Source organism: Arachis stenosperma, chromosome 3 (assembly GCF_014773155.1).
Source record: "Arachis stenosperma cultivar V10309 chromosome 3, arast.V10309.gnm1.PFL2, whole genome shotgun sequence".
Taxonomy (NCBI): domain Eukaryota; kingdom Viridiplantae; phylum Streptophyta; class Magnoliopsida; order Fabales; family Fabaceae; genus Arachis; species Arachis stenosperma.
The window spans coordinates 171,774,199-171,789,015 of record NC_080379.1 but is presented as its reverse complement, the minus strand read 5'-3'; the positions used below and the strand labels follow the sequence as shown (position 1 = coordinate 171,789,015).

Below are 14,817 nucleotides of genomic sequence, written 5' to 3'. Positions count from 1 at the left end.
TTAGAATCTCTTAACATTTTCAGATGAAATAAACAGTATTTATTTTTTTATATATATACAAAGAATGTTTATTTTGAATTTATAGAAAGCCCTTTCACGAATTCTCAAAATTAATATGACATTACTTAAAAGTATATAAGTGTTTAATTTGGAGAGTCGATTTATGAATACAATTTTTTTTTCATAAAATAAAGTGTAGTTTGTCTTCGATTTGTTCAGGGAAAATCAAAATTATTGCGTGATTGTGAGGAATTAATAATTAGCTGTCTTCATATAGTTACATAACTCCATCAAAATGTTATATTAGGGGTCTGTCTAAAATCAATTCAAGCATTTTTTTTTAGGAAAAGTATATGGAATCAACTCATAATTAGCTAAGAATGGAACAACATAATTAATTATAATTAGTTTTATTAATTTATAATTTAATTTGTTTTTTAAATTATTGTTGACCACGTTCAAAACATGAAGAAAGATACGCTAGTGATAAGAGAAAATCACGGAACAGATGCTTTGATCATTCATTAGTTGGTTCCATATAATTAATTATGTTTTATTAATGCGTAACACATGAAACATAGAAATTATATTTAAAACCATCCAATTTACAAGAAAAAGAAACATCCGTGTACCTATTAGTAGCAACATCCGGTTAAAGTCATCGGTGCCTCTGATTTACTAATTGGCTGATTCTTGACTTATATAAAGTTGGTTCCTAGCATTGTTGTTTTTTTTTATAATAATTAGATTACATTCACATAAATTCCAACGGTTGAGGTTAAATTTGTGTAAAATTTCATAAAGATTAAGCGAAAGGATAATAAGCGTTTCAAAATTCTAAAAGCAGCCTCCTTAGAACTCACCAGCTTCTCATCATTGGTATAATTCTCACTCAAGATCACAGAGAACGCAACAGTATTAACTAAAGGCCAAGACAAATCTCCAAAGAAAACACTATCTTCTTCTGATTCAAACACGAAAAAAACAAATCGTTTTTCAATCTATCAAAACCCTTTCGTAACAACCGATAAATCTGTCCACGAAAGGCAGCAGCATGGGCCAAATCGCCAGTCGCCACACAGCTTTCGCTCGGGAGAATCATCTTCTCCAATTTGTTAGACAAAAGGAAGCACTCTTCCTTATCCCACCCAAAAGCCAGCATAAATAATCCCAAAATCAGAGTCCCCAAGCCACGCAATTTACCAAAAGGGACTTCATGTGTATGTAATTTTGTAGATTTTTTTCAAATAATTAATTTAGCCGAAATTGGAGATAGTGATAATAGAGATAATGTTAACTTGAAATAATACTTCAATAATTGATACTTTAATTTGATTCCATCGAGGAAGCCAAGTCCATTGCGGAGGTGTTTTGTTGAAAAATTAAGGATATAAGCTTCTTCTTGTTCTTGGTGATACCGGCATTCGTCTAAAGTAGTATTTCTCAAATTGATACTTTTAGAATTTTAAAATATATAATATTTTTTTGTCTAATTTTTAAGAAATTTTAAAAAAAATTTAATCTCAACCATTGGATTTTTTGTAAACATCATCCAATAATCTTAATTTCATGGTGCATGAGAAGTTTTCAAAATACCCTAAAATTAATAAATTAAGAGTCCTTTTTTCTTTTTTTCTTTTGAAAAAAAAACAGCATAAATTATTTCTTACTCTTGAATTTAAGACACAAAAAGACAAAAAGATCTACTTGGTGATGAATAATAATTTTCCTTTATAAAGAGCTACCTTCTCATTTCCAACTTAAATCCATTTAGTGTACTTAGTCAAACCACTAAAGTGCTAATTAATATATGTGACGGTATGATATCAAGCATTGCTATAACAGTATTATTACTCAAATAAAGCAAATTCTCTGATGTGTATAAATTTAATGTCAAATTTATCGAACTTATTTTTTTATGATAAGTTTTAAATATTTAAAAAATATTTATTTTTATATTTTTTAAATTAAATATTAATATTCTTTTTTTTTTAATAAATTAGACAACTATGTATAAATATAGTAGCAAATGTTGTAAAATAACTAAATAAATAAGGAAGAAGTAACAAATATAAAATATGGAAATATAATTAAATAATTCAAATAGTAATATTCACTAGAATTAGTATATCAATATAGTAGATATAATTAATTATTATAATAAAATATAAGAGGGAGAATAGTATGAAAGAGAGAAGCATATTATAAAAGAAGAGAGAGAAATGCTTTATTGCTTGTGTGTTTTTGTCTGAGGCAAAAGCCTCTATTTATAAGCTTTTGTGATGGTAGTTTGTCAAACTACATTAAATAAATAAGATTCTTCTTCAAAACTTTGAGCCTTGTGGGGAAATGGTCATCCACCTAGGTTTTCTTATCGTAACACTCCCCCTTGGATGACTGATGAGCGGATAATTTGTATACTTTTTGGCATTGTTTTTAGTATGTTTTTGATATGATATAGTTAGTTTTTAGTATATTTTTATTAGTTTTTAATTAAAATTCACTTTTCTGGACTTTACTATGAGTTTGTGTGTTTTTCTGTGATTTCAGGTATTTTCTGGCTGAAATTGAGGGACCTGAGCAAAAATCTGATTCTGAGACTCAAAAGGACTGCAGATGCTGTTGGATTCTGACCTCCCTGCACTCGAAGTGGATTTTCTGGAGCTACAGAAGCCCAATTGGCGCGCTCTTAACGGCGTTGGAAAGTAGACATCCTGGGCTTTCCAGCAATATATAATAGTCCATACTTTGCCCAAGATTTGATGGCCCAAACCGGCGTTCAAAGTCACCTCAAGAAATCCCAGCGTTAAACGCTGGAACTGGCACCCAAATGGGAGTTAAACGCCCAAACTGGCACCAAAGCTGGCGTTTAACTCCAAGAAGAGTCTCCACACGAAATTTCTTCATTGCTCAGCCCAAGCACACACCAAGTGGGCCCGGAAAAGGATTTTTATGTCATTTACTCATTTCTGTACACCCTAGGTTACTAGTTTCTTATAAGTAGGACCTTTTACTATTGTATAGAGATCTTTTGATCACTTTTAGATCTCTAGATCATCTTTGAACATTTCAGTTCTTAGATCATTGGGAGGCTGGCCATTCGGCCATGCATAGACCCTGTTCTTATGTATTTTCAACGGTGGAGTTTCTACACACCATAGATTAAGGGTGTGGAGCTCTGCTGTACCTCGAGTATTAATGCAATTACTATTGTTCTTCCATTCAAATTCCACTTGTTCTTTATCCAAGATATCACTTGTTCTTCAACATGATGAAGGTGATGATTGACGCCCATCACCATTCTCACTCATGAACAAGGTGACTGACAACCATTCTTGTTCCACACGCATCCGAGGCTTAGTGAATATCTCTTGGATTTCTGATTGCATGATGCATGGTTGATCGCCTGACAACCGAGTGCTCGCCTGACAAACGAGCCAGCCATTCCATGAGATCAGAGTCTTCGTGGTATAGGCAAGAACTGATGGCAGCATTCAAGAGAATCCGGAAGGTCTAACCTTGTCTGTGGTATTCTGAGTAGGATTCAATGACTGAATGACTGTGACGTGCTTCAAACCTGTAACCTACTGGGCGTTAGTGACAGACGCAAAAGAGTTATTCTATTCCGGTAGGGGAGGGAACCAAACCGGTGATTGGCAGCACTGTGACAGAGTGTGTGCATTAGCTTTCACTGCGCGGATGGGAGGTAGCTGCTGACAACAGTGAGACCCTATACGAGCTTGCCATGGAAAGGAGTAAGAAAGGATTGGATGAAGACTGTAGGAAAGCAGAGAGACGGAAGGGAAGGCATCTTCATACACTTGTCTGAAGCTCATACACCAATGATATACATAAGTATCACTATCTTTATCTTCTATGTTATTTTCGTTCATCACCATATATATCTGAGTTTGCCTGACTAAGATTTACAAGATGACCATAGCTTGCTTCATTACTAACAATCTCCGTGGGATCGACCCTTACTCACGTAAGGTTTATTACTTGGACGACCCAGTGCACTTGCTGGTTAGTTGTGCGAAGTTGTGTAATGCCATGGTATTAGGCGCACCAAGTTTTTGGAGCCATTACCAGGGATTATGAGAGTTGTGAAAAAGTATAGTTCACAATTTCGCGCACCAAGTTTTTGGCGCCGTTGCCGGGGATTGTTCAAGTTTTGAGCAAGCTTTTTGTCCGGTAACATCAGTGCCAAAATCCGGCAACAGCACCAAGTTTTTGGCGCCGTTGCCGGGGATTGTTCTAGTTTTGAGCAAGCCTTTGGTAACATCAGAGCCAAGATCCGGCAACAACATCAAATTTTTGGTGTTATTGCCCGGGATTGTTTAGGCTGGACAACTGACGGTTCATCTTGTTGCTTAGATTAGGTATTTTTTTTTCGAAATTCTTGAAGATGAATTCTAGAGTTTCATGATGATTTGTTGAAATCTGGCTGGCTGAGAAGCCATGTCTAATCTGATTGGACCGAGGTTTCAACTTCTCACCACAAGAGCTTATTGATTTCGTATCAATCTTGCTTTTGGAGCAGTGATTTGCTAAGGCTTGGCTGACCTTTGGTCATGTCTAGTGTTTTGGACCGAAGCTTTCTTTGGAAGCTTGGCTGGCTGTGAAGCCATGTCTAATTCCTGGACCGGAGTCTTAGACTAGCATTGCACTGATTCCTGGAATTCTCATTAAGAATTTTGATACCTTCTTTTTCCACTTAATTTTCGAAAAACACAAAAAAAACAAAAAATTTTACAAAATCATAAAAACCAAAAATATTTGATGTTTCCTGCTTAAGTCTAGTGTCTCATCTTAAGTTTGGTGTCAAATGCATGTCTTTGTTACATTTTTCGAATTCATGCATATATTTCTTGTTTTGATCTTTGAATTCTATTGACTTGAGTGTTCATGTGTCTCATATAGTGTCAGTAGTGTACAAACTGCTAAATTTGGTGTCTTGCATGCATTGTTATTTCATTCTTGTTGCATTTTGATTATTAAAAATCCAAAAATATTTTTAATTTGTGTCTTTTCAAGTCAATGATACAAGGGATTGAAGATTCAGAACACACTGCAGAGGAATTATACAGAAAAAGCTGAGCATTCAAAAATGCCCAGTGAAGAAGGCAGACTGGCGTTTAAACGCCAGCCAGGGCACCTGGTTGGGCGTTTAACGCCCAAAGAGGTAGCATTTTGGGCGTTAAACGCCAGAATGTATACCATTCTGGGCGTTTAACGCCAGGATGGTGCCAGGGGGAAGATTTTGTTTTCAAAATCAAATTTTTTCAAGTTTTCAAAGTTTTTCAAAATCAAATCTTTTTCAAATCATATCTTTTCAATCAAATGTTTTCAAAATCAATTTCTTTCCTTTTTCAAAGATACTTACTAACAATTAATGATTTGATTGAACATTTTTTGCCTTTTCTATGAAGGAAGGTTTTATGTTTGAATCATATCTTTTCTTGTTAGGCAAGTCACTAATTTTCAAAATCATATCTTTTCAAATTGTTTTCAAATCATATCTTTTAAAATTGTTTTCAAATCATATCTTTTCAATTACATCTTTTTAAAACCAATCATATCTTCTTAATCAAATCTTTTTCAAATTAGTTTTCAATCAATTCTTTTCAATTTTTAATTTCAAATTCTTTTTCAAAAATCACTCGATTTCTTTTCCACTTTGAGTTTTCGAAAATTATCAATCAAATTTTCAAAATGTTTTCAAAATCTTTTGATTGAATTTTCGAAAATTCTCTTCCCTCCTCCCACATCCTTCTATTTATGGAGTACTACTCCTTCTAAATGCACAATTCGAACCTTATCTAATTAAAGTTCGAATACTTCTTCTCCTTCTTCTTACTATTTCTCTTTTCCTCTGACACTTCAAGGAATCTCTGTACTGTGACATAGAGGATTCCACATTCTCTTTTTCTCTTCTCTTTCTTATGAGAAGAAGCAGAGACAAAGGCATTCTTGTTGAAGCTGACCCTGAACCTGAGAGAACCTTGAAGCGAAAGCTAAGAGAAGCCAAAGCACAACTCTCTGTTGAGGACCTGACCGAATTCTTCAAGGAAGAAGAACCCATGGCAGCCGAAAACAACAACAATGCCAACAATGCAAGGAAGGTGCTGGGTGACTTTACTGCACCTACTCCTGATTTCTATGGGAGAAGCATCTCTATCCCTGCCATTGGAGCAAACAACTTTGAGCTTAAGCCTCAATTAGTTTCTCTAATGCAACAGAATTGCAAGTTTCATGGACTTCCAATGGAAGATCCTCATCAGTTCTTAGCTGAATTCTTGCAAATCTGTGACACAGTCAAGACTAATGGGGTTAACCCTGAGGTCTACAGACTGATGCTATTCCCTTTTGCTGTAAGAGACAGAGCTAGAATATGGTTGGACTCTCAACCTAAAGAAAGCCTGGACTCTTGGGAAAAGCTAGTCAATGCCTTCTTGGCAAAGTTCTTTCCACCACAAAGATGGAGCAAGCTTAGAGTGGAAGTCCAAACCTTCAGACAGAAGGATGGAGAATCCCTCTATGAAGCTTGGGAAAGATACAAACAATTAATCAGAAGATGTCCCTCAGACATGCTTTCTGAATGGAGCATCATAGGTATTTTCTATGATGGTCTCTCTGAACTATCCAAGATGTCCTTGGATAGCTCTGCAGGAGGATCTCTTCATCTTAAGAAGACGCCTGCAGAAGCTCAAGAATTGATTGAAATGGTTGCAAATAACCAATTCATGTACACTTCTGAAAGGAATCCTGTGAACAATGGGACTAGTCAGAAGAAAGGAGTTCTTGAGATTGATACTCTGAATGCCATATTGGCTCAGAACAAGATATTGACTCAACAAGTCAATTTGATTTCTCAAAGTCTGTCTGGAATGCAAAATGCACCAAACAGTACTAAGGAAGCTTCATCTGAGGAAGAAGCTTATAATCCTGAGAATCCTTCCATGGAAGAGGTGAATTACCTAGGAGAACCCTATGGAAACACCTACAATTCTTCATGGAGAAATCACCCAAATTTCTCATGGAAGAATCAAGAGAGACCTCAACAAGGTTTCAATAATAATAATGGTGGAAGAAACAGGCCTGGTAACAACAAGCCTTTTCCATCATCTTCTCAGCAACAGACAGAGAGTTCTAAGCAGAGTACTTCTGACTTAGCAACAATGGTCTCTGATTTAATAAAGACCACTCAAAGTTTCATGAATGAAACAAGGTCCTCCATCAGAAATTTGGAAGGACAAGTGGGTCAGCTGAGCAAGAAAATTACTGAACTCCCTCCTAGCACTCTCCCAAGTAATACAGAAGAAAATCCAAAGGGAGAGTGCAAGGCCATTAACATGGCCGAATTCTGGGAGGAAAGAGAGGAGGAGGACGCCACTGAGGAAGACCTCAGTGGGCGTGTACCAACCTCCTCTGAGTTCCTCAATGAGGAACAATGGGAATCTGAGGCTCAAATTGAGACCATAGAGATTCCATTGGACTTACTTCTGCCATTCATGAGCTCTGATGAGTATTCTTCCTCTGAAGAGGATGAGTATGTCACTGAAGAGCAAGTTGCTAAAAACCTTGAAGCAATCATGAAGCTAAATGACAAGTTATTTGGAAATGAGACTTGGGAAGATGAACCTCCCTTGCTCACCAAAGAACTGGATGACTTGTCTAGGCATAAACTGCCTCAAAAGAGGCAGGATCCTGGGAAGTTTTCTATACCTTGTACCATAGGCACCATGACCTTCAAGAAGGCCTTGTGTGACTTAGGGTCAAGTGTAAACCTCATGCCCCTCTCTGTAATGGAGAAATTAGGGATCCTTGAGGTGCAAGCTGCAAGAATCTCATTGGAGATGGCAGACAATTCAAGAAAACAAGCTCATGGACTTGTAGAGAATATTTTGGTGAAGATTGAAGACCATTACATCCCTACTGATTTCATAGTCCTAGAGACTGGGAAGTGCATGGATGAATCCATCATCCTTGGCAGACCCTTCCTAGCCACAGCAAAGGCTGTGATTGATGTTGATAGAGGAGAGTTGATCATTCAAGTGAATGAAGAATCCATGGTGTTTAAGGCCCAAGGATATCCCTCTATCATCATAGAGAGGAAGCACGAAGAGCTTCTCTCAAAACAGAGCCAAGCAGAGCCCCCACAGTCAAACTCTAAGTTTGGTGTTGGGAGGCCAAAACCAAACTCTAAGTTTGGTGTTGAAACCCCACATTCAAACTCTAAGTTTGGTGTTGGGAGGTTTCAACACGGTTTTGAGTGTTTCTGAGGCTCCATGGGAGTCCTCTGTCAAGCTAATGACATTAAAGAAGCGCTTGTTGGGAGGCAACCCAATGTTTTATAATTTTCTTATTTTATTTTTTTTGTAGGTTGATGATCATAAGAAGTCACAAAAATAATGAAAAAAGCAAAAACAGAATGAAAAACAGGAAGAAAAACAGCACACCCTGGAGGAAGAAGCTGCTGGCGTTCAAACGCCAGTAAGCCTTGCTGTTGGGCGTTTAACGCCCAGTCTGGCACCATTCTGGGCGTTTAACGCCAGAAAGGGGCACCAGACTGGCGTTAAACGCCAGTAAAGGGCAAGAACCTGGCGTTAAACGCCAGGAATGGGCACCAGCCCGGCGTTTAACGCCAGAAATGCCTCAAAACGTGATTTTGAGCAACTTTTGGTGCAGGGATGACTTTTCCTTGACACTACAGGATCTGTGGACCCCACAGGACCCTACCATCACTCTCTCTCTTCTTCCCCCATTCACCAATCACCTCAATAACTCTTCCCCAAAAGCCCTTCACCTATCAAATCCCATCTTTCTCTTCACCACTCATATCCATCCTTCATAAAACCCCACCAACCTCACCCTTCAAATGCAAACCACTTTCCCTCCCAAACCCACCCATAATGGCCGAACCATTCACCCCCTTCTCTCCTATATATACCCTTCTTCAACTCTTCATTTTCACACACCCTAAACACCCTTTCTTACCCTTCTTGGCCGAACACACCACCATCTCCCTTTTCTCCATTTCTTCTTCTTCTACTCTCTTCTTTCTTCTTTTGCTCGAGGACGAGCAAACATTTTAAGTTTGGTGTGGTAAAAGCGTTGCTTTTTCGCTTTTCCATAACCATTTATGGCATCCAAGGCCGGAGAAACCTCTAGAAAGAGGAAAGGGAAGGCAAAAGCTTCCACCTCTGAGTCATGGGAGATGGATAGATTCCTCTCAAGGGTGCATCAAGACCACTTCTATGAAGTTGTGGCCTTGAAGAAGGTGATCCCCGAGGTCCCCTTTTCACTCAAAAAGGGTGAATATCCGGAGATCCGCCATGAGATCCGAAGAAGAGGTTGGGAAATGCTTACCAACCCCATTCAACAAGTCGGAATCTTGATGGTTCAAGAGTTCTATGCCAATGCATGGATCACAAAGAACCATGACCAAAGTGTGAACCCGAATCCAAAGAATTATCTCACTATGGTTCGGGGGAAATACTTGGATTTTAGTCCGGAGAGTGTGAGGGTGGCGTTCAACTTGCCTATGATGCAAGGAGATGAGCATCCTTACACTAGAAGGGTCAACTTTGATCAAAGGTTGGACCAAGTCCTCACAACCATATGTGAAGAGGGCGCACAATGGAAGCAAGATTCAAGAGGAAAGCCGGTTCAATTGAGAAGGCATGACCTCAAGCCCGTGGCTAGAGGATGGTTAGAGTTCATACAACGCTCAATCATCCCCACTAGCAACCGGTCCGAAGTTACCATAGACCGGGCCATCATGATCCATAGTATCATGATTGGAGAAGAAATAGAGGTTCATGAGGTTATAGCCCAAGAACTCTATAAGGTGGCGGACAAGACCTCCACCTTGGCAAGGTTAGCATTTCCTCATCTCATTTGTCACCTCTGTTATTCAGTTGGAGTTGACATAGAGGGAGACATTCCCATTGATGAGGACAAGCCCATCACCAAGAAAAGGATGGAGTACACAAGAGATCTCACTCATCATGAGATCCCTGAGATTCCTCAAGGGATGAATTTTCCTCCACAAAACTATTGGGAGCAACTAAACACCTCCCTAGGAGAACTAAGTTCCAACATGGGACAACTGAGGGTGGAGCATCAAGAACACTCCATCATCCTTCATGAAATTAGAGAAGATCAAAGAATCATGAGGGAGGAGCAACAAAGACAAGGAAGAGACATTGAGGAGCTCAAGCACTCCATAGGATCTTCAAGAGCAAGAAAGAGCCGCCATCACTAAGGTGGACCCGTTCCTTAATTTCCTTGTTCTCTAGTCTTCTGTTTTTCGAATTTTTATGCTTTATGTTTATCCATGTTTGTGTCTTGTGATCATTAGTGTCTTAGTGTCTATGCCTTAAAGTTATGAATGTCCTATGAATCCATCACCTTTCTTTAATAAAAATGTGCTTAATTGAAAAGGAAAGAATTGCATGAATTCTGAATTTTATAATAGTTTAATTATTTTGATGTGGTGGCAACACTTTTGTTCTCTGAATGTATGCTTGAACAGTGCATATGTCTTTTGAATTTGTGGTTCATGAATGTTGGCTCTTGAAAGAATGATGAAAAAGGAGATATGTTACTGAGGATCTGAAAAATCAATAAAATGATTCTTGAAGCAAGAAAAAGCATTTCAAAAAAACGAAAAAAAAAAAATCGAAAAAAAAAGAAAGAAAAAGAAAGAATAAAGTTGTGATCCAAGGCAAATAAGAGTGTGCTTAAGAACCCTGGACACCTCTAATTGGGGACTTTAGCAAAGCTGAGTCACAATCTGAAAAGGTTCACCCAATTATGTGTCTGTGGCATGTATGTATCCGGTGGTAATACTGGAAGACAGAGTGCTTTGGGCCACAGCCAAGACTCAATAAATAGCTATGTTCAAGAATCATCATACTTTACTAAGAGAATCATTAACACTATCTGGATTCTAAGTTCCTAAAGAAGCCAACCATTCTGGATTACAAGGGATAGAGTGAGATGCCAAAACTATTCAGAGACAAAAAGCTAAAAGCCCCGCTCATCTGATTAATACTGATCTTCACAGATGTTTTTGGAATTCATTGCATATTCTCTTCTTTTTATCTTATTTGATTTTCAGTTGCTTGAGGACAAGCAACAATTTAAGTTTGGTGTTGTGATGAGCGGATAATTTGTATACTTTTTGGTATTGTTTTTAGTATGTTTTTGATATGATATAGTTAGTTTTTAGTATATTTTTATTAGTTTTTAATTAAAATTCACTTTTCTGGACTTTACTATGAGTTTGTGTGTTTTTCTGTGATTTTAGGTATTTTCTGGCTGAAATTGAGGGACCTGAGCAAAAATCTGATTCTGAGACTCAAAAAGACTGCAGATGCTGTTGGATTCTGACCTCCCTGCACTCGAAGTGGATTTTCTGGAGCTACAGAAGCCCAATTGGCGCGCTCTCAACGGCGTTGGAAAGTAGACATCCTGGGCTTTCCAGCAATATATAATAGTCCATACTTTGCCCAAGATTTGATGGCCCAAACCGGCGTTCAAAGTCACCTCAAGAAATCCCAGCGTTAAACGCTGGAACTGGCACCCAAATGGGAGTTAAACGCCCAAACTGGCACCAAAGCTGGCGTTTAACTCCAAGAAGAGTCTCCACACGAAATTTCTTCATTGCTCAGCCCAAGCACACACCAAGTGGGCCCGGAAAAGGATTTTTATGTCATTTACTCATTTCTGTACACCCTAGGTTACTAGTTTCTTATAAGTAGGACCTTTTACTATTGTATAGAGATCTTTTGATCACTTTTAGATCTCTAGATCATCTTTGAACATTTCAGTTCTTAGATCATTGGGAGGCTGGCCATTCGGCCATGCCTAGACCCTGTTCTTATGTATTTTCAACGGTGGAGTTTCTACACACCATAGATTAAGGGTGTGGAGCTCTGCTGTACCTCGAGTATTAATGCAATTACTATTGTTCTTCCATTCAAATTCCACTTGTTCTTTATCCAAGATATCACTTGTTCTTCAACATGATGAAGGTGATGATTGACGCCCATCACCATTCTCACTCATGAACAAGGTGACTGACAACCATTCTTGTTCCACACGCACCCGAGGCTTAGTGAATATCTCTTGGATTTCTGATTGCATGATGCATGGTTGATCGCCTGACAACCGAGTGCTCGCCTGACAAACGAGCCAGCCATTCCATGAGATCAGAGTCTTCGTGGTATAGGCAAGAACTGATGGCAGCATTCAAGAGAATCCGGAAGGTCTAACCTTGTCTGTGGTATTCTGAGTAGGATTCAATGACTGAATGACTGTGACGTGCTTCAAACCTGTAACCTACTGGGCGTTAGTGACAGACGCAAAAGAGTTATTCTATTCCGGTAGGGGAGGGAACCAAACCGGTGATTGGCAGCACTGTGACAGAGTGTGTGCATTAGCTTTCACTGCGCGGATGGGAGGTAGCTGCTGACAACAGTGAGACCCTATACGAGCTTGCCATGGAAAGGAGTAAGAAAGGATTGGATGAAGACTGTAGGAAAGCAGAGAGACAGAAGGGAAGGCATCTTCATACACTTGTCTGAAGCTCATACACCAATGATATACATAAGTATCACTATCCTTATCTTCTATGTTATTTTCGTTCATCACCATATATATCTGAGTTTGCCTGACTAAGATTTACAAGATGACCATAGCTTGCTTCATTACTAACAATCTCCGTGGGATCGACCCTTACTCACGTAAGGTTTATTACTTGGACGACCCAGTGCACTTGCTGGTTAGTTGTGCGAAGTTGTGTAATGCCATGGTATTAGGCGCACCAAGTTTTTGGAGCCATTACCAGGGATTATGAGAGTTGTGAAAAAGTATAGTTCACAATTTCGCGCACCAATGACCATTTAGGATTATTGCCTCATTAAAACCTTACTAAAGGAAAACCCTGTGGGAAAAACCTTAGTGAAGGAAAAAGAGTACAATATCCTTTGTAATGGGGACTGCCTCATTAAAAACCTTGTCAAGAAAAACCCAATGGGAAAAAACCTGACTAAGGAAAAAAGAGTACAGTCTCCCCCTCTTGCCGACATCATTTAATGTCTCGAAATCGGCGAATCCCAATCTCATGTACCAATCTTTCAAAGGAGGATTTTGGGAGTGACTTTGTAAATAAATCTGCCAGATTGTCACTTGAGCGAATCTGTTGGACATCAATTGTCCCTTGATTTTGAAGATCATGAGTGAAGAAGAATTTGGGAGAAATATGCTTTGTTCTATCACCTTTGATGTATCCGCCTTTAAGTTGAGCAATGCATGCTGTATTATCTTCAAACAGGATAGTTGGAGCTATCTTATGATCAATTAATCAACATGATGACAGAATATATTAGATCAAACTCCTGAGCCAAAAACACTCGCGACTAGCTTCATGTATTGCAAGTATTTCAGCATGATTAGAGGATGTTGCAGCAATTGTCTGTTTCGTGGACCTCCAAGATATAGTTGTACCACCATATGTGAACAGGTATCCTGTTTGAGATCTCCCTTTATGTGGATCAGACAAGTATCCGGCATCTGCATAGCCAACTAGTTGTGACTTAGATCCGTAGGGATAAAACAATCCCATATCAACCGTTCCATGAAGATATCAAAAAATTTGTTTGATTCCACTCCAATGTCTTCTGGTTGGAGAGGAACTATACCTTGCTAGTAAATTCACCGCAAATGATATGTCAGGTCGCGTATTATTAGCAAGATACATTAGCGCTCCAATGGCACTAAGATATGGTACTTCAGGACCAAGGATATCTTCATTCTCTTCTTTAGGACGGAATTGATCCTTTTTCACATCTAAAGATCTTACAATCATTGGGGTACTTAATGGATGTGACTTATCCATATAAAATCTCTTCAAGATCTTTTCTGTGTATGTTGTTTGATGAATAAAGATCCCACTTTTTATATGCTCGATCTGCAGGCCGAGACAAAATTTAGTTCTTCCAAGATCTTTCATCTCAAACTCTTCTTTTAGAGTTTTTATAATTGTTGGAATCTCTTCAGGAGTCCCAATGATATTTAAATCATCAACGTACATAGCAATTATAATAAACCCAGATGTAGTTTTCTTTATGAAAACACACGGGCATATATCATCATTCTTGAAACCGTTTTTGGCTAGATACTCAGTAAGACGATTATACCACATTCGTCCAGATTGCTTTAGACCATATAAAGATCTTCGCAATTTGACTGAGTATAACCCTTGTGAATATTCACTGGATGGTTTAGATATCTTTAGTCCTTCAGGGACTTTCATATAGATATCCCGATCTAATGAGCCGTATAAATAGGCTGTTACCACATCCATTAAATGCATATGCAGTTTATGATATGCAGATAAACTGACCAAATAACGCAATGTTATCGCATCCACTACAGGGGAATACGTTTCTTCATAATCTATACCGGGCCTTTGTGAAAAATCTTGTGCCACAAGTCGGACTTTGTAGCGCAAAACTTTATTTTTCTCATTTCGTTTTCTCACAAATACCCACCGGTATCCAACAGATTTTACATCTCCTGGTGTACAGACTACAGGTCCAAAGACTTCACGTTTTGCAAGTGAGTCTAACTCAGCCTTCATGGCTTCTTTCCATTTTGGCCAATCATTTCTTTGTCGACATTCTTCAACTGATCTTGGCTCAAGATCCTTATTTTCATGCATGATATTTAATGCCACATTATATGCAAATATTTCATTGACAATTGTCTTATTTCGGTCCCATTTCTCTCCTGTAAAGACATAAT

The 14,817-nt window shown here is 38.4% G+C and overlaps 1 non-coding gene across 1 annotated transcript; it reads right to left on the bottom strand.

Annotated features, from left to right (window-relative positions):
- Positions 1 to 6,488: 6,488 nt before the first annotated feature.
- On the bottom strand, positions 6,489 to 6,596 carry LOC130972036 (small nucleolar RNA R71). Its single transcript, XR_009083238.1, has one exon. It is a non-coding gene; the product is annotated as a small nucleolar RNA R71 (small nucleolar RNA).
- Positions 6,597 to 14,817: the final 8,221 nt, after the last annotated feature.